At 44.8% G+C, this 24873-nt stretch overlaps 1 protein-coding gene across 1 annotated transcript in view; it reads right to left on the minus strand.

Annotated features, from left to right (window-relative positions):
- AIG1 (androgen induced 1) overlaps positions 1–24873 on the minus strand; it is a 1736205-nt gene that overhangs the window by 1684728 nt on the left and 26604 nt on the right. The window lies entirely within an intron of this gene.

Consider the following 24873-nt stretch of genomic DNA (forward strand, 5'->3'; position numbering starts at 1 on the left):
GAGGGGGAATGATTCGGACAATATCCCATTCACCTGTATCCTTGCCGTTGGGGCTCTATAGAGGGCAGCTATCCAAAGCATGATGTGAGTTCCAAAGCCCATCCTGCGGAGGAGGAGTTCCATGTAGCGCCACTCCACCCTGTCGAAGGCCTTCTCCGAGTCCAATGAAAGGACACATGCATCCAATTCCGACGACTGAGCGAAGTGGAGCAGGTCTATTGTTTTGCGGATGTGATCTGACCCCTGCCTACCTCTGATAAAGCCCACCTGGTCCCCGTGGACTAACTTCGGCATTATACCTTCCAACCGCCTCCCCACCACCTTGGCCAAGATCTTAACATCAATGTTTAATAGTGATATGGGGCGATAGGAAGAACAATCCGCTGGATCCCTTCCCTCTTTGGGCAAGACCAATATCACGGCTCCCATCATGGATTCAGGGAGGATGTCCCCATCTAGCACCGCGTTGAAGACCCTCGCTAGGTATGGGGCCAGAGAGGAGCGGAATCTCTTGTAAAAGAGAACGGAGAAGCCGTCCTCCCCCGGGGTAGTTCCCACCTTCATCCCGCTAATCACCTTGTCCACCTCATCCTCGGTTATCGGGCCCTCCAACCCCTCTGTCATCTCCCTGGAGAGGGATGGAATCTGTATGGAGTTCAGAAAGTTTTCTATCTGGGTGCCGTCCCCATCGTATTCGGAAGAGTAGAGGGTTCTGTAGTATTGTCGGAATGCCTCTCCTATATGGGGAGAGTCACAGCCAAGGAGTCCCGGGCGTCCCTCACCTCCTTCACCCTCCTGCTTCTCTGAACCTCCCTCAACTTCCAGGCTAGGTTCCTATCCGCCTTGTCCCCTTTCTCATAATATTTTTGTTTTACCATTTGAAGGCGCCTCTCCGTTTTGTGTAGGAGGAGATCTTTTAGCTGGAGCCTATAGTCCTCCAGTGCGGCCACCCGGTCGCGCTCTAGGGGCTGTGTCGGGGATCCACCTGGTTGGAGACGGGCTATTTTTTCTCGCAGGGCTTTCTCATGGGCCTCTCTCTCCCTCTTCTGTCGAGCGCCTATTTTTATCAAACCCCTCGTAGGGTTGCCTTGAAAGCGTCCCAGAGCGTCTACGTGGCTACCTCCCCGTTATCATTAAGTTCAAAGAACTCTGTTATGGAGTCCAAGACCTCCTGAGCAATGACCTCATCTTTTAACAGGGCGTCGTTGCATTTCCAACGCCCTGTGCTTTCCCAATTCCAACCCATTGCGATGGTGACTCGGGCCATGTCGTGGTCTGACCAGGGGACTGGGTCTATCCTGTAGCCTGCCACGTACGGACGAAGAATTTCGTCCTTTAAAATGTAGTCTATCCTGGAAAACGAGTTATGTATGGCTGAGTAATAGGTAAAGGAGGGGATCCCTGTTCTGGGGGTCGGGATTGTATCCATCAGGCCCAGGTCCTTATTCACTCTCCGAAAGCTCTGAGCCATGGCCTCTTCTGTGGGCCTGGGGTTGAGGGGGCCCATCCGCTTCTATCTATGGAGGGGTCCAGGACCATGTTGAAGTCACCCCCTACCACCAGCGGACCTTGCGTGAATAGCCTGAGCTTGTCCCTAGTTTCCTCCCAGAATTGGGCCTGGCTCTCAATCGGGCCATACACCACCGCCAGGCTAAGGGGGGACCCCTGTATGGAGCCCCGTATCAGCAGGTAACGGCCTTCGGGATCTTTCAAGATCGCCTCCTTCGCGAACCCTACGTTCCTTCCTATCAATATGGCCACCCCTCTTTTCTTAGTCCTGTGGGATGCATGGAAGACCTCCTCGATTCCTCCCCCCCGCAGCCTGGGCTCCTTCCCCCTTGCCCAGTGTGTTTCTTGCACAAATAGTAGGTCTAGTTTCGCCCGCTTGAACTCTCTGCAAATCAGAGATCTTTTAGTGGGGGTGTTCAGCCCCCGCGCATTCAGGGTACCCACTCCCAGGGCCAGGCGGCTGTCAGCCATAATCAATGTTTCCTGCCCTGATGGTCAACAACTTTGCATCAATTCTCCCTTCTCGCTCCTCTTGATTCACCGGTTGGACGCTATTGAGATGTTCCCCCAACTGCCCCCCAAACCCTTTCCCAAACAAACAAACCCCAACTAAATCGTAAAACCCCACCCCCTGCCCCGGCATCCAGCCAGATAGTTACGCCATTACTGGCATTTTGGCTGGACCACCAGCCTGCCCCTCTCGGCCAGGCGATCATTGCAAAAAAAAACCCTTCTTATGAGCCCCCCCCCCGATTTCGTCCCCGCAATGGCCCCCATGTTACTTGCTGTTCAGTGGGATTCTGGCATCAATCTTGCCTTTCGGTGTTCCCCGGATTACCACCCTGTAGGTGATCAGCTAACTTCAGTCGTCCCAGAAGACCACACTTTCGCACCAGTGCTGGCTGGGTCCCCTTGGGGATCATCCCTCTGAGTCATTCCGCTCTGCCTCTTTCGCCGGTTGAGAGTGTGCTCATTTTCCTAAATTTCCGTGCCCCAGATTTCTTCCTTCTTTCGCCCGATGGGCTCGGGCCACTTGATCCGCCCGTAGCCGGCCCTGATGGCCCCCTTCGGGAGGGTGGATCCACCACGTAGTCCTGGATGGCTCCCTTGATGTCTTCCTCAGTGATCAACGTCGTCCATTGGCCCTGGTATTCGAAGGTCAGGGAGAAGGGGAAGCCCCATCTGTATCGTACTCCCTTCTCTTTCAGCAGCTGTGTGAGGGGGCGGCACATCCTGCGTTTGGATAATGCGTATGCAGAGAGGTCTTGAAAAATGGAGACCTGTGAGTTGTTGTACGTAATCTCTTGGGCTCTCCTGGCTGCTTCCAGTACCCGTGTCTTCTCTAGATAGTAGTGGAACCAGACCAAAATCGATCGGGGACCCCCTGCTCGTCCACCCCCTCTGTGTACCCGATCGAACATGAGTTCAGCGGTCATCTCGTCTTCAAAGAGGAGGGCGATTATGTTCTGCACCATTCGGGTGAGCTCTCTCTCCGTTTCCCCCTCCGCCTCCGGGACCCCAAAAAACCTGAGGTTGTTTCTCCGTTCCCTATTCTCAAAATCGTCCATTTGTCTCGACCTCTCTTCCTCCTTCTTGTCAAGGGAAGATAACCTCATATTAGTCTCTATCTCTAGGGTTGCTGAGGAGGATTGATTGGATTCGACCTGTAGGAGTCTGTCCTCCACTTTGTCAACCCGTTGGTCCATCTTTTCAAACTTTTGGGCAATGTCGGAGCGCATGTCTCTAATTTCTTGCAAGATGGACACAAAGCCCCTTTCCATTGCCTCCGTTGAGGGCGCAGCGGCCTCTGAATGGGCCATCCCTCTGACTTGGACCGGGACTTTTTCGTAGGGGCCTGGGTCTCGGTAGCAATATTTCTGCAAGTTCCTCTGCCAGTCCATTCGGTCCCCCCCTGGGCTCTCCGTTGGGTATGCTTTGCTTGTGGGGGGCTCCTGGTTTCCTTCGCGGGTCACTTCGTGGGTCCACTTGTGCCCTACTGGTGGAGGGGCGGACACACGCCCCGCCAGCCTCAGGCGGGGGCCTCACACCCGGTATCCTCAGGGCCTTCCGCACCCTTTATGTTCTCCTTGAAAGGGGGAGGCGTGCTTGATTGCCGCGTTGGACGCCACGTGGTGGTGGGCCGCGGACCCGACCAGCGTGATAGTTGTGCCCGAAGCCCTCTCCGGTGGTGGGGTTGGAGGTCCAGGCCCCGGGAGGCGGGGGGCTAGGCCGCCTCTCTCTCCTTTTACGGGTCCTCACTGTGCCTGGGGGATCGCCTCTGGGCGGGCACACGTCCCGCCAGCCTCAGGCGGGGGCCTCACACCCAGTGTCCTCTGGGCCTTCCACGCCCTTTATGTCCTCCTTGACGCGGGGGGGCGCTCGGCTGCCGCGCCGGTCACCGCGTCTCAGTCCGCTCCGGAGCACCGCTCTCGCCTCTCCAGAGGACTGTCAGGGCCGGCGCTCCCGTCTCCGGGTCGGGCGCGTTTCACACGCGGCCCGCGCCGTCCTCGCCTGGGCAGTGCAGGCAGACCGCCTCCCGGGGCGAATCCCCCATGTTACCGCTCTGTGTGGGTGCCTGCCGCGGTGTAGGAGGATGGACCCTCCCGTCCTGACCTCCTGTGTCGGCGGGCTCTGTCTTCCGGCTTCACGGCCGCTCGGGCCCTCTGCGGCGCTCCCGCTGCTGAGTCTGCAGCCCCGGGTGTCCGCTCTCCGGGGGTCCTCAGACCCCACTGTTTCGCTCCGTGGGGGCACCGGGGGTTCTCCCAGAACTTCCGCCCACTCTCTCGCCACAGGGGGATCTCAGGGTAGGGGGGGGCTCAGTCCCGGTTAAGACCTGGCCGTTGGCAGAGCACGGGAACCAGGCAGCCATTGCCTGTGCGCCCCCTGGTGGCATCCGGAGATCACATTTTAAGTATTAATTCTCTTACCAGATATTTATTTATTTATAATATGCATGCAACGATAAAGGTTTTACATATTTAAACACATCACATCATAAACATTTCAATTTTAAAAACGCTTCATAAACATCCACGCTCATCTAATAATATAAAATATCTTTAGATAATTCTTTTAAAATTTCTAAAATCATCACGTAAAGTTTCATCAAATAAAAAATTAAATTCAGGTCATTCCCACCTAATAACTTCTTCCCCACAATATGCATATTACAAGTATACATTGAATTATCGTAGGCCATCAAAGATTTTCTACGTAGTTTGTCTAGACTTTCACACTCACATATAATGTGGTATGCCGATTCTAAAGTATTTATTCCACAGAGACGACAAAACCTGGTATCTCGAGCAATACCCACCTTTGATCCTAGTATTTCAATAACATCACAGGAGCTAAATTTAAACAACAAATACCAGCGAATAGTGGAGCAATCAGGATACGCCAATTGATAGTTGGGTTTAGTCACTCTTAACGCCAAATGCTCTACAAATACCCCACTGTTAGATTTAGTTGCCAGATTCACTATTCTTTGTTCTCGATCAATATCACATATCAGTTTTTTTCAGTTTGCGTTTTATCTGGGCCACAGAGTACAGCAGCCAGCAAAAGCCCTCATTATTAATCCATTTGAGGTAGATTGATCTCCATCTAGCTATCATTGCAAAATCAGCTTTGGTATCAATCACATCTTATTGCTCCATCATTCGCACCATAAAAGTATTATTAGCTAGCCGAGTCACTTTAACATATAGCATGGCTGTTGACAGTTGCACTCTACTTCTTCCACTAGTTAACTCGCATTCCAGTAGTATTTTATCATAGGGCAGAGTTTTAGGCATCCGCATCAGTATCCTCAGCATTTTTGCCTCGAATTTATCTAGCTCATTTCCAAACTGATTTCGCCTGATAAGTATTATCAGATTTAAGTATTAAAGGAACGTTTACGATAAAAGTAGGCCACATCTCAATTTCACGGTTGGCATACGTTGGTGACTTGATATTCTTTGCCGCATTGCCCATTGGACCGCAGAGGAAATTAACAGCTTTCAAAATGTATGCAAAAAATCAAAATGTATACATAAACCCTGAGACATCAAACATATTTGTATTTACCAGCAAAACTAACGGTCTGAAATATAATTGGTCTATAGATGGGAACAAGTTAGATCGAGTCAACCACTTGTTGTGGAGGCAACATTGGCTAATGCGTAGTATAGCTCAGTGGCAACGTGCTTCTCTTGGAAATAAGATTACACAGAGCAACACAGGTTCGAATCCTGGGTCTGCACTTAGATACCTCTTGGTAATAAGAGTGTTTTAAAAAAAAACATTATAATGTGTAAAGGTTGACACTGTACCTGCACCCTCTTCTGTGTGCCTCAGATCAAAGACACTCCAGTAATTGTCTCCCTGATGTGATTGCCCCAGAGGCTCCTTTTTAGCGCCAAGCTCCTACAACATTCCCAAGAGGGGGCATGACCTGTTGTGCTGGGAAAAGTGTCAAGGAATCTAGCAGAGGGCGAAGGACCTTTTGAGGAGGCCCATCATTTGTTGTCTCTGCAGGTGCACAGGCCACAGTGGAAACTATGTGGATAAAATACATTAAAATCAGATTGGGTTTTGCAGTTTAACTGTTTTCCTCAATTGTCACTGCATCCAATTATGTATGACAGATTGCCGTTTGCATGGGTGTGCATTTCTGAACTTATTGAGTTTTGCTATGCAAAATCGTGGTGTTTTTTTTTTTACTTAACTTTCCACAATGCTCTAATCTGAAAACAAAGTGAACATGGTGGTCCTTCTCTACGGACACACCAGCAGCTGCAATGTTATATGGTCACATGTCAGACATAAAGGTAGTTTAAGTAAGGGTGCCAGTGGTATTATTTTGATTCCAGCAGGCTGTTTTAGCGAGGTATAGGTCATTTTGTGTCTGCCATGTGATCATATAACATTGCAGCTGCTGGTGGGTCCGTAGAGAAGGCCCACCAATTTCACTTTCTTTTCAGATTGGAGCATTGTGGAAAGTTAAGTGTGTTTAGTAGATCACACTTTCTGGAAGAGAAAACCACCACAATTTTCAGCAACCATGCAGCCATCCTACTACATCTGTTTTTCATTACTGTTCAACAAACCATTTAAGCCCCCTAAACACGTCCTTTTAACAGCAGAAACTGCACATGCCATATGGCCATCCGGGATTACTAGCAAGGCTTATTTTAACAGCGAGATTAGTACATCAGCGTTTACCAAGTGCAGAGAAGTGCTTAGAAGCAAAAGGAAAATGATTGCTTACTGTTTCTAAGCACAAGACTCGTGATGAGTACGTTCGGGACTGATTAAGAAAATTGCAAGCACGCAGAGCTTACAGTAGCAGTTAGACGCATATTGACTGTATAAAATGTGGATACATATTGGATTATAATTGTATGATGAGAACAGAATACAATGTGAATGAGAAAGGCCTGTCTTTCACAATTCATCAAGGAGCATGCTTTGCTCACTTGAAATGCTGTCCGCTATCAGCACGAAGGAGCAAGGCCACAGCTACCTGAATAAGTCAAAACATTGCAGAGAGTGCAGATAGGCCTAGCAGAGAATGTAGATAGGCCTAGCAGAGAATGTAGATAGGCCTACCAGAGGATGCAGATAGATAGGCCTAGCAGAGAATGCAGATAGGCCTAGCAGAAAATGCAGATAGATAGGCCTAGCAGAGAATGCAGATAGGCCTAGCAGAGAATGTAGATAGGCCTAGCAGAGAATGCAGATAGATAGGCCTAGCAGAGAATGAAGATAGGCCTAGCAGAGAATGCAGATAGGCCTAGCAGAGGATGCAGATAGATAGGCCTAGCAGAGAATGCAGATAGGCCTAGCAGAGAATGCAGATAGATAGGCCTAGCAGAGAATGCAGATAGGCCTAGCAGAGAATGTAGATAGGCCTAGCAGAGAATGCAGATAGGCCTAGCAGAGAATGCAGATAGATAGGCCTAGCAGAGAATGCAGATAGATAGGCCTAGCAGAGAATGCAGATAGGCCTAGCAGAGAATGTAGATAGGCCTAGCAGAGAATGCAGATAGATAGGCCTAGCAGAGAATGCAGATAGGCCTAGCAGAGAATGCAGATAGGCCTAACAGAGAATATAGATAGGTCTAGCACAGAATGCAGATAGATAGGCCTAGCAGAGAATGCAGATAGGCCTAGCAGAGAATGTAGATAGGCCTAGCAGAGAATGCAGATAGATAGGCCTAGCAGAGAATGCAGATAGGCCTAGCAGAGAATGTAGATAGGCCTAACAGAGAATGCAGATAGATAGGCCTAGCAGAGAATGTAGATAGGCCTAGCAGCGAATGCAGATAGGCCTAGCAGAGAGTATAGATAGGCCTAGCAGAGAATGCAGATAGGCCTAGCAGAGAGTGCAGATAGGCCTAGAAGAGAATGCAGATAGGCCTAGCAGAGAATGCAGATAGACCAAGCAGAGAATGCAGATAGGCCTAGCAGAGAATGTAGATAGGCCTAGCAGAGAATGTAGATAGGCCTAGCAGAGGATGCAGATAGATAGGCCTAGCAGAGAATTCAGATAGGCCTAGCAGAGAATGCAGATAGATAGGCCTAGCAGAGAATGCAGATAGGCCTAGCAGAGAATGTAGATAGGCCTAGCAGAGAATGCAGATAGGCCTAGCAGAGAATGCAGATAGATAGGCCTAGCAGAGAATGCAGATAGGCCTAGCAGAGAATGTAGATAGGCCTAGCAGAGAATGCAGATAGATAGGTCTAGCACAGAATGCAGATAGATAGGCCTAGCAGAGAATGCAGATAGGCCTAGCAGAGAATGTAGATAGGCCTAGCAGAGAATGCAGATAGATAGGCCTAGCAGAGAATGCAGATAGGCCTAGCAGAGAATGTAGATAGGCCTAGCAGAGAATGCAGATAGATAGGCCTAGCAGAGAATGTAGATAGGCCTAGCAGAGAATGCAGATAGGCCTAGCAGAGAGTGTAGATAGGCCTAGCAGAGAATGCAGATAGGCCTAGCAGAGAGTGCAGATAGGCCTAGCAGAGAATGCAGATAGGCCTAGCAGAGAATGCAGATAGACCAAGCAGAGAATGCAGATAGACCAAGCAGAGAATGTAGATAGGCCTAGCAGAGAATGTAGATAGGCCTAGCAGAGAGTGCAGATAGGCCTAGCAGAGAGTGCAGATAGGCCTAGCAGACAATGCAGATAGGCCTAGCAGAGAATGCAGATAGACCAAGCAGAGAATGTAGATAGGCCTAGCAGAGAATGTAGATAGGCCTAGCAGAGAAGGCAGATAGGCCTAGCAGAGAGTGCAGATAGGCCTAGCAGAGAATGCAGATAGGCCTAGCAGAGAATGCAGATAGACCAAGCAGAGAATGCAGATAGACCAAGCAGAGAATGTAGATAGGCCTAGCAGAGAGTGCAGATAGGCCTAGCAGAGAGTGCAGATAGGCCTAGCAGAGAATGCAGATAGGCCTAGCAGAGAATGCAGATAGACCAAGCAGAGAATGTAGATAGGCCTAGCAGAGAATGTAGATAGGCCTAGCAGAGAATGTAGATAGGCCTAGCAGAAAGTGCAGATAGGCCTAGCAGAAAGTGCAGATAGGCCTAGCAGAGAATGCAGATAGACCAAGCAGAGAATGTAGATAGGCCTAGCAGAGAATGTAGATAGGCCTAGCAGAGAATGTAGATAGGCCTAGCACAAATTTACAAGAGGGTCGCAAACTTGCAAAGCAGATAGAACAGGCCATAGCAATGTTTCACAGGTACAGATATAAATTATACAGTAGTTAATTTAGATAAAGACCAACGGAGACCTCAAAGGGGCTGTATGACAAAACTGCCATATGTTACAGTAAATTATGTCCATGTTGCTTTCATTGTTCAAAACACAATGGACACAATCACTGATCACCCAAAACAAGTGAATAATAGCCTGCCCAGTTTGCACACAATAATTGTGATAAGCTTGAAATAAAGGGTATATTTTGATGGCGATTCTAAAAGGAAAGAAGGATGACACTGAATTTTTTCCGACCCCTGGCAGAGGAGAGGCTCAGCCGAATGGGTTGCGGGAATGAGAAAGCAGCTAATAAGAACCCACCGATGAAGGCTTAGATGGGATCCGAGACCAAGGTTATCGGTTGGGCAGCTTAAACCAATGCAGTACAGAAGTGCTGCATGAGATTTTTAAATGCTTTTTTATTACAAAGACAAGGGGGGATAGTATATGATTCTGTTAATCCTGAGGCTGGATAAAGGGCATGAGATTCTGGTAGCCTGGGTCTAAAGTAAGACAGGTTTCGGTCAAATTGGAATTAGTGATTCATGTTTTTTCCTGGATCCATAACAATTGAGATAGCAGCTTGGAAAAGTACAGGAACGTTTTTGCATATGTGTTGTGTGAAACAGCTTGTTTTAAGATAAGCTGTGTCTGTTTAATTAGATGGTTTAGGCCAGAGGTAATGTGAATTTAAAGAAGTAGGCAATGCTGCACATTATACAGACTAGCCTGCAGTCTTAATGAGCTGATGTGAATAGACATGTATAGTTTGGGATTCATTGGAATATTAATTCATTCAAACAACAAAGTGAAATCTTACAAAGAAATTCAGGTACAGTCAATAGTATTATATCTACAAATCTTTGTGTTACACATTATGTCTTATTCAGTAATAAAATGTATAAAACACTACCGCTAGCAATCCCTATTTAATAAAGAAATACAAAAACAGAAATAGCAATAACCCATATCAAATATAATTCATGTGATATTTCGAAAACATTTATTGAAAAAAGATATTCTGCAAACAATTCATGTATATTTCAAAATGTAATTCAATACATAATTAACGTCCACCATTTTTATACACAATTATTTCCAAGAATGAATCTTACATAAGGCAACATAATCATCCCTCCATCATCTGTCCTACCCATAATCAAGGAAATGACTGGTTTCTCCAGTATCCGTTGAGTACAAGGGGCTCCATGTAACAGGACTACAGGGGGGTGCAATTCTTTCCAGTCCTCTCTGCAATTTGAACAATGAACCGATGAGATTGATGAACAAAAAGGGAAAACGCATAGAAAGAGATCATCCTGAATTTGAAGATTTGCGGAATTTATGGCAATGTCGTTTGGAATTCAGCCCTATAAAGTCAAGAAAAATAAATGAGTTATCTCCTTGACAAAGACGTGGCCCATAAATGGAAGAGGCTGACCATCCAAATTTGGTGGGAACAAGAAAGAAGAAGAAATAATAGGAAGAGAAGTCAGATGGATGGACAGAAAGATGATGGTGTGATGACTATGTTGTCTGAATTCAAATGTATTGTTGGAAATAATTTTGCTTAAACATGGTGGATGGTTTATGTTATTAAATTTTGAAGCATACATTGATTGTTTGTGCAACATCTTTTTTAAGTTTTTGAAATATTAGATGAATTATATTTGATATATATTATTGATTACCCTAATTGGTATTTTATTATATAGTTAAAGTAAGGAATAGTGTATCATAAATGTTATTGAATAAAACACATATTTTAAAACAAATATAGCTTGATATGATATCATTGACTGTTCATGAATCGCTTTCTAAATAAGATTTTACTTTGTTGTTTGAATGAATTAATGTTCTAAATTATCCCAAACTATACATTCCTAATGGTGTTGAGTTAGTTTCCCAGGTATATTTTGGGTCATGGGGATAACTTCTTTTTGTTTCTAATAGGAGAATCGATTTTGAAACATGCTTTGTTTAGAAGCAATTCAACTGCTGGGATTTTATATTTTTCGAACAAAAGACAAGCAAAAATAGAACATTGCTTTTTTAAACTCTAGTTAATGATATGATTTCAATGCACCAAATACAACAAGCAGGAACATTTGAAATAGTTTGAACCAATTAGAATTACAAAACGGTTGGATAATTGTTTGGTATTTCTGACATCAATCCATGGTGATTTTAGTGAGATGCTAGCAAAGGTTAAGATCATTTTTGATAGTATCAAAGCATTGATGAATGTGTTAATGAACTAAGATGGTTAACAATGCTCACACATGCAAATGCTTGGTTGAATTGAAATCTTTTAATACCTACCTTAAAATATAAACACATTTGCGATTCTTGGAGCCTTCAGAGTCTAATGGCTGACCAAAGAATTAAATGAATATTTTCTTTTTTGTCAATAACTTACAGCTGAAAATGTGCTCTTGTAAGCACATGGTACACTTAATGCATGTTTTGAGGTAGAAGTAGAAAAATAATTTATCAGTGGCTCATTTTATATTTTGGTAGACTTAAAAAATTTGCAAGTCACAGGTTTCAGAGATGTTACAAAAGGCAATTGCCAAATAAAAGATTCAGGTACAAAATATATTTGTCCCATCTTCACCCCCTGAGGGAAGTCCCTTTCATTAGAGCAAGAGCTTAAGAAATCGCCCAGCACAAATTCATGCCACTCGCAGATGGCAGTCTGTCACAACAGCCATGTACCATCCTACTAAATCCTAACGGCACAGCTCAATGAGTTTCATCACCTGGATATTTGTAAAAGCAGGTGGCTAGAGTCTGGAAGAAGTAGATGCTGAAGAGGGGGAGCAGAGTAAAGTGGTGGTAGCAGTGGTAGCAGGAAGAGATGGTGAGATCCATGAGGGTCAATGATGAGGTGATAACATCAGAGGATGACAGTGAACAGCAGAGGATGTAGGAGTTACGAAGGTGAAGGAGGAAGTGGCAACATCAGAGGTTGAGATTAAACAGGGAGAGGTGGTATCCAGAGAGGAGGTACTAAAAAAAAGAGAGAGGAAGAGAGAAAAATAGAAAGGGAGAATGCAAATGAGAATGGGGAGGTGGTGAACATTAAGGGAGTGGAAGAGGAGGTGATAACAGCATGTGGAAGGATGGTGGAGGAAGGAGAGGATAACATCATGTAGCAAAGTGGAAGTCAAGGGGAGAAGGTGGGAGCCCAGGTACAGGAGAAGGTGATAGGACCTAAGAAAAATGAGAGGTAAGAACATCAGGGACCGGTAGTGATGCAGAGGAGGAAACTTCAAGGGGAGAGATAGTATTTGATAAGGCTAAATTAAGAACCTTAGACAGAGGAGGTTAGTATCAGTATTAAAGGTGGTGTGGAGAAAACTGTGGGAATACAATCAGGAGGTGAAAGTAGGGCCGAGACAGGGATATCTGACAGTAAGGAAAGGAATCGGAAGGAGAATGGGTGCCAATGCCTATCTAGTAAGAGTAGTCTGTTTCTGGTGTGCCCAGCCAGAACCAGTCCGGACCAGACATTGGGAGGAGGTACGAGTTAGAGTCAGGGAGTTTACTGTGAGTTTTGAAAGGTGGGAAATATATATCAGAATGCCATCCAGGTGGACCCCAGATGTCCCTCTGTATCTCCCCTTGTGGCTACATCCAATAACCCACCCGCTCAGAAGAATATAAGAATATACAGTAGAGTGAGTCATGGGGTAGGAACCTTGGAAAACTTGCATCTCAATCAGACAAAGAAGAAGAAGGTTTTGGGTAACCCTAAAATCTACAACATCGGAGAGAGTTAAGGTAATCCCTTTTAATCTGTTTGAACTGGGAATTTTGCTTAGGTAGCCATTAGGGCCGGTTTATTCACATCCCAGTGGATACCCTACTAAGAAGAAACCCACCCTTACATCTATTTTGCTTAGGAAGACCCCATTTTAATTTGAGTCATCTAGCCTTGTAATAAAATCGTTAAAAAAAGATAGAGAACACTGACATCCGGTCTTGGCATCCTTCTTGATTTCAGGTGAACCCTGTGACAGCACCGACACAGATGTTGCTGATCAATGTGACTCTGAAGATGAACTGCCACTGCTTGTTCAGTTCCCTTTCAGTGGAGAGTCAAAATGATCGAAAAGGTAGGTAAGAAACTTATCAAGTATAAAGAGCTCTAAAAGCAACCAAACCCTTGGAAATTAAGGTAGTCATTATTTCATAAATTAATAATTTTACAGCAGTGTTGAAATATTGACAATTTTAGCAGGGATAGTGTCAACAAAATAATCAGTGGACTTGAGACGATTCAGTCAAAGAAGAAGTGAGATCATTTATCAAAAAATAGATCCCTGTTAAGGATTAATCCATAGGTGTAATGCATACATATGAAAATGTCATTGTTAGAGTAAAACTCTAAAGTAAGAAATGTAGTCCACAAAAATGATTCATATGTTTCTCAAATGAATTAAGTGTTTGGGGGCGAATTACAAGGATTCACAACCAGAGAATGACAGTGCCTTATAACAGGCTAGCATTGGAGAAGACGGGTTCTTCTTAACTGTGGCAAATAGTGCTTTGCTATCTTGGTCAAATGTGGTAGAAAGGCAAGCAATCATCACTTCAAGACGCAACGATTCAATTGAGTGGAGTCGTGTGATCAAGGGCAAACACCATACACACTTATCTCTAGTGTTCCATGAGGAGTCCAGCCAGGGGGGAGAAAGCAATCAGCACAACAGTCATTTCTAGGATTGAAGGGATTCATTACAGTGCAACCTTGTGACCTTGGCCAAACTGTACATCCAGAGCCGTTTTGTTGCAGCCGCAAAGAGTAATGAAAGCAATCAGCATTTGAAAGTTAATGTATTATTGCAGAACATGCATTCATTCATTTAGTTACGCATTGTATACAGTGCCGAACATGCAGAAATGCATCTATTTTGCAACGCTTTCGAGGAAGAAGCAGAAAGGGATGCAAAGGGATGAGTGGGCGGAGGGGACTGGTTGAGAACAGGGTCACCTGGAGGCGAGGCAAAATGTGAGAGATACTCTGATGTGAACAGAGGTTGGGGTATCCAATGTGGGAATGGGGAAGTGGGGGGCGAAGAGAGGCGGGGCAAGGGCAATTATCATATTCATTGTAGCTGTGGGAACAATTTGCTGAGTGGGAGAATATACAGTGGGAGAGAAGCTCACCGGCATGATTCGCCAAGTGAGATGTTACTTGTGGTGTTAACGGACCATAAGAATGAGTGCTATGTAAAACCTTCTACTCGCCGCAGGTTGCCCTGGGGGTATCCCAGAATAAACTGCGCATGTAGAACCGGATGGCAGGAACATTAAAATGCCTGAGGGCAATGGGAGCACCTGGTATGGGCATCCGGCAGAGAAGGCTGCCCTGGGTATGCAAAAGTGGGGTAAGCATGCTGGCTGTAGGGATGAAAGGCTCCCAAACCGTTGCCAAGGAGGTGGCGAAGATAGCAGAGAGTGAAGCCATTTGCCACTGAAAAGGTGTTTCTGGCTGAGAAGTGGGCCACGATGCATGATCAAGGGAAATAACTCCTGTGGTAAGTGGGCCAGGCTGACCCGGAGTCTGGAGGGCGTGGTGCTGGTAAACTTGATGGGTAAGGGGTTCAGGGAAAGGGTGTGAGGGATGAGTATGGGAACGTTTTCTGGAATTGGAAGCCTTTTGTGAGGAAATGGAGTTTCTTCTGCAACCAGATTTAGGAAGTGATGTTTGTTGTACCAGGCGACGGCCCACACAACACTATTCAGGGGCTTTACTTCCTATGTGGGGTTTTGTCCTCATTCCCACCAACCCTTGCAGGATATGGGGCCATGGTTCTCCCACTGCGCGCTAGGCTCGGAGAGAGTGTTTACCCGTGGGCAGGCTCTAGGTTCAAGGGCCTGGACAGAGGTAGTCAGCTGCCACTTAATCTCCGCCTGCCCTTTCATCCATCTTTGACTCCAAATGTCATATAGCGCCCTACTCAGGCCTGCACAGTTTTAGCTTCCTGCAAACAGAAAAAAGTACTTGCAGATAGCCTCTTGCTGGCTGTACATTCTAAGCATGTGAGTCATGTCAATAGCATATATGTAAGTTGCCCACAGGCCTCAGCTACTCTTGCATTAAGTATTGTTTTCCATGTGTCTATGATTCCTCCCACGTTTTTCTCAGAAAACGGCACATTTTTAATAAACATAAAATACACTTGTTAAAGTTTAAACAGAGTGAGTGCGTATTATATACACCTCAAAATGGCTTTTTTCTATAATTCATGCAAGACTGTCCGGCCTATCATATAAGGCTAAATGTGGCCATCCAGGAAAAATAGGCACTTGGTGTACTTGCTTCCATGAAGTTTGATATATCTGCTGGATGGGCAGGGGGGAGGTGTGCATTGCTTTAGTTAAAGCAGATTGCGATATTTCCCATCACTATATTGTACTGAGAAGCCATTATTGTCTCAGTAGGATAGCTCAGGGGCAACGTGCTTGCCTTGGAAGCAAAACGACACAAAGCAACACAGGTTCATCCCTTTGAAAGCTCTGGGTATTAAGCGGGTTATAAATAACCTATAATTTCAAGAAGGACAAATCGGTTTTTAAAGTATTATTTCTGAAAAAAATGTGAAATGAGGGTGACCATGCTTACTCTGACAAGAATGTAAAGTCAGGCAACTTATTGTTATAAATCCTTTTTGAAACTATAACATGATTTCAAGGAAGAAAGCATCAGTGTAGTAAGACTGATGATTTCTGGGGAACCTCTCAATGAAGAGGTAGGCCTTTGTCCATGCCCTCTCAGCATGTGACTTAAAATGGCCTCTAGAAAAATGGCAACAGGTGCAGCACCAAAGTGCGGAGTGGGGGGTAAGAGCACACGAAGTGCACACCATGGTTGATGGTTCCCCTGGTTGATGTGTTGCATTTGATGCAGTACAGATTTATTCATAGAACATGTCTCTTAGCCGCTTGACCGAAATGTAATGTGAGAAGAAAAGTTGGGTGTGGCCCACACTGGTCAAATGCTACACTTCTGGTTGAAGGCTTACAGCTCTCTAAGTAATACAACGAGCACATTGTTCAGCACAAGAGAAAATACACAATGTACACAACGCGAGGCTCCAGGAGACAAAAGGGACTGGCCCAGGTTTGCCAAGAACTAGCCAATTTTCAGCGAATCACCTAAACAATGATTAAAAGTCAGCTTTGTGAGTTGGACAGTTAGCAGCTTGGTCACTGGGCCAGATATGTGCCAGGGAAGGTGCTTGGGAGTCAAGTAGGCTGCTCAAATCGTGAACCCCGAGCGTTAGGCTTACAGACGCAAGTGATGAAAACTAGCTCTTCAATTCTTGCGAAATTCCAAGGTGACCACAAAGAAAGACAAAAGTGGTTCACAGCCATTGCACAGTTACTGGTCAATTACAGAAGCTAAACACAAGCATACATGTTCATGGTTAGCACATCTGAAAGTGATATGACACTTAAGATTATGATAAGTTATTTATAGCACGCTTAACATCCAGAGGTTTCTGAGCACAGACCCAGGGCTCGAACCTGTGGTGCTTCATGTCGTTTTGTTTCCAAGGCAAGCACGTTGCCCCTGAGCTATACTCGCCCAGGAGTCAACTAGCTCTGGTAATGCCCAGGAGCTAGTTGACTCCTGGGCATCCTCACGTGCCTAGGAGTCAACTGGCCTGATCAAACGATAGGTGCAACTTTAACCCACGGTGCTATTGTAATTGTAACAGCGCTTATACACAAGTGAAGTGCTTCAAAGGGCTTCAAGGCAGGAAGGAAAAAATGGAATACAGTAGTCATTCTTAGGCCTTGAAGTTTCTGAATGATCTAACACAGAAGTAACTAGCATACTAGGACCGACATCATTTCTCCTAGAGCAAGTGCTGTATTAACAGCAACTATCTATTGGTCTTAGATCCAAAGGTAAAACTGCACCTACCTCCGCAACCCAAAGTTTGATCTTCAGTGCATGGACTACTGCACCATATTTACTTTCTGTAACAGCAAGCCACTATATTTGTATGTATGTCTTGCCGCCATTGTTTTCGAATTCTACGTGTGATATCAAAGATAACAAGGTTAACGGGAGATCTGCCTCTCTGTATATTAAGATGGACAGCATTTTATGAACCTTCAAATGCTTTTTCCGACAGTTTAGAGCCTTACTTCTCTATGTTACTACGCTGGATGGTCTTATCTGCTTGAGAATATGGTGCCTTGCAGTCCGAGCACTACAAGGTCCTGGGAGGATAGCTCAGGGGCAACGTGCTTGCCTTGGAAGCAAGACAACACAGAGCAAAACAGGTTCGTGATTCCCGGCTCCCCGCGTATTAAGCGCGTTATAAATAACCTATCATATCATACAAAGGTCCAAAACGAAAACACCGGACAACATGTCAGAAATCTTTCTAGAATGATGTTGTCAAAACAAGAATAATGGACTCTGGTAGAGCAAAATAACTCAAATTCTATTACTTGGTAAAACGAATAGATAAAATACATGTAATGTTTTTCACCATGTTATGTTATGTTACGCTGATTTATACAGCGCGCCGCTACCACCTAAGGGCAGTCAGTGCAATGTTGTGTTCGCACTGGGAAGACTTCCTTTCTCTGAAATCTGTACTGGTAGCATAAATTATTGCTGCCATTCAATGCATGCACGTGCCTTCGAGCTTTGGCTTACTCACTCCCTTTTCTTAGCGCACTCAAAGGTAAGAAAGCCAGGCAATTCATGGTTAGAGGCAAGCCAGAGGGGCTGGCTCGCCTCTAAGGGCCAAACACATGCCGAGCTGGCAAAAGACCCATACCATCCTGCCTTCCCACATGGTATCTTGACCCACCCCGCCCTCCACGACACAGAACACACATCTACTGTCCTGCCTCTCCAGCCCAACAAAACAAAACACGTACCTTGCATACTAATTGTGGCAGATATGGATCAGTAATTTAATATTATTTGCCCAGGGTCACACATTTTGTATTCATTTTGTATTTGTATTTATTTGTGTTTATTGAGCGCTTTCACCAAAGCACTAAACATGATAAAGGAACGGTAGCACGGTATGGAATAAATGTTGATCAAAGGAAGAGAAAAAAATCAGTTGTTATAAGAGAGGATAGGAGGTGAGATTTGAGTTGAATTTGGAACATACAAAGGGAAGATGAAGAACGGATAGGAAGGGGAAGGGATTTCCAATGTTTTGGAGTGAGAAGAGAAAAAGACCCTAAATGGGATGAGGCACAGGGAGTTCGGGGAACAGTCATTTAGAGCTGATTTTGAGAGCGGCGAGAGGGGGAGTATAGAGAAATAAGAGAGGAGAGATAGAGTGGGGCGGGACCATGGATGCACTTTTAGGCAAAAGTGAGGAAAGGGAAGAGAATGACAGCGTCAAAGGGTAGAAGAGAAATGGAGAGTAGAGAAGGAGTGATAGAAGTGCGTGGAGATAGTGAGAATAAGAGACAGATAGCTGAGCTCTAAACAGAACGAAGCGCAGTAAAGTGGGAGGCAGGAAGGCCAAGGAGAAGAGCAGAATAAGAATGAATCTGTGAAAAATGAAAGCATTTGATTAAAATTGATTTGAACCCAGTTTGCACTTTAAATAGTTGACTGAATATCTTCTCAGCTTCAGTTGATACAATTATGTCTTAATGTATGGATTTTAAAATCTTACAAATCTGTGTGTTAAGTAAAAGGATTATGAATGCAGCTTTGTTCTCCCTCTCCTGGATTGACAACTTCCTTTAACAGAATGAAGAGTAATTTTGGCCTAAACAATTGTCTCTGAGTTTTGCAACTGTACTTTTAAGACTGAAAGACACAGAACATGCAAAACTAAACAGTGTGACATGTTCACCTGTTTGTAGCCACTGTTTGACACAGCCATGTGATTTGTGTTCATGCATTATCCAAAGAAAATGTGAAGTTCCAAACACAGCAAACCTTTTTTTGTGCGAGTCAACACAGCAGTTCTAACGAAAGCAAACTAGACAGTTTAAAAGGGGGTGGAGGGGTATTTTGTGAATAATGTCACTGTCTATGAAGAAGGCACAGATTCGGTAGTTAAATAGAGCTGGGTTGATTGCTGCTGTTACAAATATGCCCATTCAGTTTCTATCAAATAATGTACTACCATGGGTACCTTTTCACTGAAATCACAGCACTGTCAGTACTGTGAAAGCACTGCATTAAGAGTACAAAGAGACTGACCTTTGGAAAATAACATAAGGCTGACTAGGGTGAGGTAGGCTTGTGGTTTCTGGAAGTGAACCCAGCATCCCCAGAAGCTGTTTTAGCAAACTACCCAGCACATAATGCTCCTACTGCTCGTCCTGATCGCCATCCCTCAACCCATATTTTGCAATGAAGTGCACTGACTCCATGCCGACCTTTCCACTTATCATGATAACATAATTGTCCGGGGGAACTTCAACATCTGGTTCCAAAGAGAAAATGAAACCACAGCAAATTCCCCGAGCACCCTACTGGAAACACTCCAGTTCAAACAAAGAGTGAACGGACCCACCCACGATGCTGGACACACCTTGGATGCTATTTTCTGCTGAGATGGACTCTCGACCACTGCCCCACCGGTACCGATCATATGGAGTGACCACCACTTTATCCCATTTACCGTCAAAATCCCAAACCGCATATTGCCCAGAAACACAATACTACATGCTACTAACAAAAGAAACTGGAAGAGACTTGACCTGGAATCCCTAACAGAACTGATGGAATGCACCAAACCAAACATATCCCAGATATACAGAATGGGGGTCATTACGACCCTGGCGTTAAGGGTTTAACGGCGCCGTAAAATGTGTCGGCGCCGTTAAACCCTTAACGCCTGATTACGAGGTCCCTTTGCGGCTCCCGACCTTAACGGCTGGTCTGGACCAGCCGTTAATATAGGGACCCGCAAAGGGACTTCCGAGGTAATTATGGTATTGCAATTTGCGGTACCGTAATTACCGCCTTCCCCAGTCCCATTGAGCCCTATGGGGCAAAAATGGGAATGGGGAAGGGCCAATGTTAAATGGGGAATTACTGCCCCGCCAACCTTGGAATGGGGCGGTATTTCCCCATTTACCATTAGCGGACTCTAGGGATGTAACGGTATAACGGTATACCGTTAAAGATACCGTGAACCACTTAATTGAACAATAATAACCGTCACATTGTTTATACCAGTATACCGTTTATACCCTTAAGTGTGCTTTTCAATCTAATTTGTAAAGGCTGCAGTAAGCATGTGCTGTGCACTCTTGGTGTTGCACTGATCGATGTGCCGTCTGTCAAGTAGTTTCAATTGGAGCAGTTTTTAATGCCATTCCATAAACCACACGTGCCTGACACAAAATCAATATGTTAGCAATAGGAAGAATAAATACAGTGACAAGAAGGAAAAGGGTTTACTTTGTGTTGGCGGCTTTGGGGCTTATATATTTAAAATGGATAATGTTTGCTAAACATATGACAATGGGGGATTTCCCTGGTTCTATCATTGAATTTACAAATAATAAGTCACACTGCCAAATTCACTCATCTCTGTGGGTATTTCCTGCTGCCATACCAAAGGGTAACATGTCCGTGATTACTGAACACCTTTTGGCCCGCAAGTAAACTAAAGGCTGTAACGTAAAGAGAGTGCGTGTGCGTGTGTGTGTGTGCGCACAAGCGTATACTACCATCAGCCTCCATGGATCTGTGGCATGCAGGTTATCAAGATGGCAACATGTTCATCTTCACCAGTAGCCAGTGGGGGAGCTAAAAGCCTAAATGACCACTTAAGAAAAGCTATTCAGTTTGCTTTGCCAGTCGCAGCAGGGCTCCCCCCCCTCCTCCTCGCCACACGTGTGTTTGGTGGAAGCAAGGGGGGGCATTTCAGTGGAAAGTATGTTGAAAAGCCCAATTCTGGCCCTGGGTGCCTGGTTTTGTTTGGGTTGATAAATCTGACATTTTATGACCTTTTAGAAAATATTTGTTAAGATTAGTTAGCTCCACCTGCTATACCGCGATAACCATGATATAACGTCATTTGGCAAGAAGGTTATCGTACCGTCATGAAACTAATACCGTGACACCCCTAGCGGACTTGTTACAATACCGGCAGCAACCATGGTGCTAATAGCGCCATTGGTTACCGCCGGTGTTGTAATGAGGGCCAATGACTCCAGACTCAGCGAAAGACAAACTCAAAACCTGAATCACAGAAGCACCAGACTAATTATCACCAGCAAAACCCTTCAAAGCTACTGCAAAATAGATGGCAGCAAGATGGTTTACAGAACAATTGAGGGAACTCAGAAAAAACAAACCGCAAACTGGAAAAACTATGGAGAAACCATCACAACCAATAGGAAAAAAAATAAATATCAGTGACAACTCAGAAAGTACAAATCAACAGTTTTAAAGCAAAGAAAAGCATACTATACCAGAAGAAACCAATCACGAGCAAACCCACAAGAATAACTATTCAAAATCATCAAAGAAATCAGAACCTCATCTTCTTGCAACACATGCGTCATACCATCACAATCCTTATGTGACAACATCACTATCCACCTGAAAACAAAAAATAGAAACGGCTCAACCGACCATTGATGCAAGCCATGCAACAATAAACACAAATCTGGAACTGCTAAGTACCAGCACAACACCAACCACTGCAACACCGACCGATTCAAACCCATAGATGAAGAAGCTCTCAACAAACGAATAAAAGACACCAACCTTGTGCAATCCACCAGTGAGCTATGCCCACCAGGCATCTTCAAAGAAATCCTCAACCACAGAACCCTTGCATCATATTTCTGGCTACTGATTAACATATCCCATAAAGACAGGAATAGTACCAAAGTCCTTCAAATCAGCATATATGAAGTCCCTCCTAAAATGCAAAATAGAAAGTGTAGAGGGTTCGACCAACTACAGACCTATATCGAAACTAAGAAACGTCCAAAAAGACAGTATCCATTTGTACGAATGGTACAAAAGGCCGAGAAAGGCCTGTACCAGTCACACGAATGGGAAAATACCGAACATGAGGAGCGAGTTTTGCGGGGATGTCTCCCGCTCTCCATGTTCGGCATTTTCGGATTTAGAGGTTGCATGGGTGTCCCCCACATAGGGAACACCCCATATGTAAAAAAATAAAAGGAAAGGACCCTGCAGCGTCGGTTCCCAAGCACATAAGTGAAGGGAACCAGTGTCACAGGGACTCGGCGGCACACAACGAGGTGTGCTGTCAAAAGCAAAAGGTAAGTGGGAGAGGGGCGTTAGGGTATTTGTGGGTTATGTTTGAGGAGGCATTTGCTTTCAGTTGTTTCACTGTAACGGGCAAGTTAGCTACTGTCTTTTTGGCCGCAAACTTTGCCGTCACAGGAAAACAACCCAAATCCTCAAAACTACCCTACCAGCAAAACTATTGGAAAACCACATCTACAAAACCACGTGACAACCAACCGAACACTCAACCACTCCCAAGTCTGCTTCAGACTCATGGGAGGAACAGAACCAGCACTTCCAGTCATATGGCACAACCTAATGTGAGCTATGTATTAAATATTGTAGGCTTTGGAAGCAGTTTTTTTACATTGGTTCTCTGAAACAGGAAACTGTGAACATATCTTGCTTTAGAACTCTGCAGCTTGCAATTTAAGTGAATGCCTATGTATGGATTGAGCTGCCCACTTTGGTTTACAGAGCAAGTTGTAGTATATTGCATAGCCTAGGAACAGCTGCGAGAGAGTAAGTTGATGCCCTGGTCGGTGTGAAAATTTATCCAGGGTCAAAGACATTTTGTAAGACTACACTAGCTGTGAAATGTATAAAGGCTCTCCTTTAAATGGGGGAGAGCAGACACAGATAAAGAGAGGGCAGGTGGTTCCCATGGCACAACTGTACGACCATGTGAAAATAGCTGGATCTATATAATAAACCCTGTGTCTATGAGAATAAAAATTATGTTGTCCAGTTGTTTAATTTTTGCTTTAAAATTATTTTCTGAGAACAGGTGGGAATACAAATAAGTATTTTCCCACACTAAAAATGAATGCAGACAATAACACCCGATGGGTCCTCATACTACTAGACATATCAGCTACCTTCGACTCAATCAGACACACAACACTAATCCAGAGACTGGAAGAATGCGGCATAAAAGACTGCTCTACAATGGCTAAAATCTTTCCTCACTAACTGTACTGAAAGAACTTACCTACCAAAATGTACTTCTAACACCAAAAACATCTACTGCGGTGTACCACAAGGTTCTAGCCTCTCCCCACTCCTTTTCAACCTGAACATGTCCCCCCCTAATGAAACTCATTCGAACCCCTGGACTTACCACCTACAATTAAAAAGATGATACCCAACTCATCTTCAAGATAACCACAACCCAAAACCCAAACAACTCCCTTAACAAATGCCCCACGGACATATACACCTGCATGACAATCAACTATCATAAAACTAAACCCAATCAAAACAGAAATAATGATCTCCCCCGGGAGGACGCGATAACACACACATAACTGAACTAATCACCAGGCATGGCAGTGATAAAACACCTGGGAATACTTATGGACAACGGACTCTCGCTAAAGAACCACAAATCAACTTAATAGAAAAGAAATGCTTCTACCTCCTGTGGCTAATTAAAAGGATCCTCCCGTATTTTTCCTTCCCACACAGAACCCTCACAGTCATCTCCTTAGTATTATCAAGAATTTACGCAAATAACCTCTACCTTGGAATGCCAGACCTTTTCACAACACATCCAAAATATGCAACAAGGATACTCCTGAGAGTAATCAGAAGAGAACATATCACACCAGCCTTGAGAAGCCTACACTGACTCCCAGTTAAAAAATGCATTAACTTCAAATCCATCTGCATCGCTCACAAATCACTAGACAGACAAGGAGCAGAATATCTCCAGCCAATATCAACCGCTACCAACCAAGAAGAAACCTAAGATCAAGCTACGACCTCCAAATCAAAACAAAACACTAAAAAGAGGAAATTCTGAGAAACCGTGTTCTCCAGCCTGATAGCCAAACCATGGAACAAAATCCCATAGGAAATAGTAACTACAGAAGATCACCTTACCTTCTGAAAATGACTGACAACCTGGCTATTCAACTCACTGAGACTAGCAGAAACACAGGCACCTCCCACAACTATCACTGTGGACCCAAGACAATCAAGGGACAGTATGGATCCTGAAGCCAACAATAATACAACCACATTGTACTAACCACTAACCACCTCTGCTCCTTTCTCCTCTCTAGCACATCCTACATATACCTCACACTACCTAACAGGCCTGCCCTACCACACACAACCTACATAAACACCAAAAGAACTAACTGCTGCAAACAACCCAGGCACTGGACGTTGCCCCACCAGACACAATAACCCCAGTGCGCACAATCCAAACAGTCTGAAAACGGGCACGCACAGACGCCAGTTTCTCCTGGTTCTGCAAGCACCAACAGACGAACACAACCTCTATCCTATTCCTCTTCCCTCACTAACCTACCCAACCCACTTTCTTAGAGCCACGTGAGCGCCTGGAAGTGATGCAAATGGTAGCAGTACGC

Source organism: Ambystoma mexicanum, chromosome 4p (assembly GCF_040938575.1).
Source record: "Ambystoma mexicanum isolate Mex_15411 chromosome 4p, UKY_AmexF1_1, whole genome shotgun sequence".
In the NCBI taxonomy this organism is placed as follows: Eukaryota; Metazoa; Chordata; class Amphibia; order Caudata; family Ambystomatidae; genus Ambystoma; species Ambystoma mexicanum.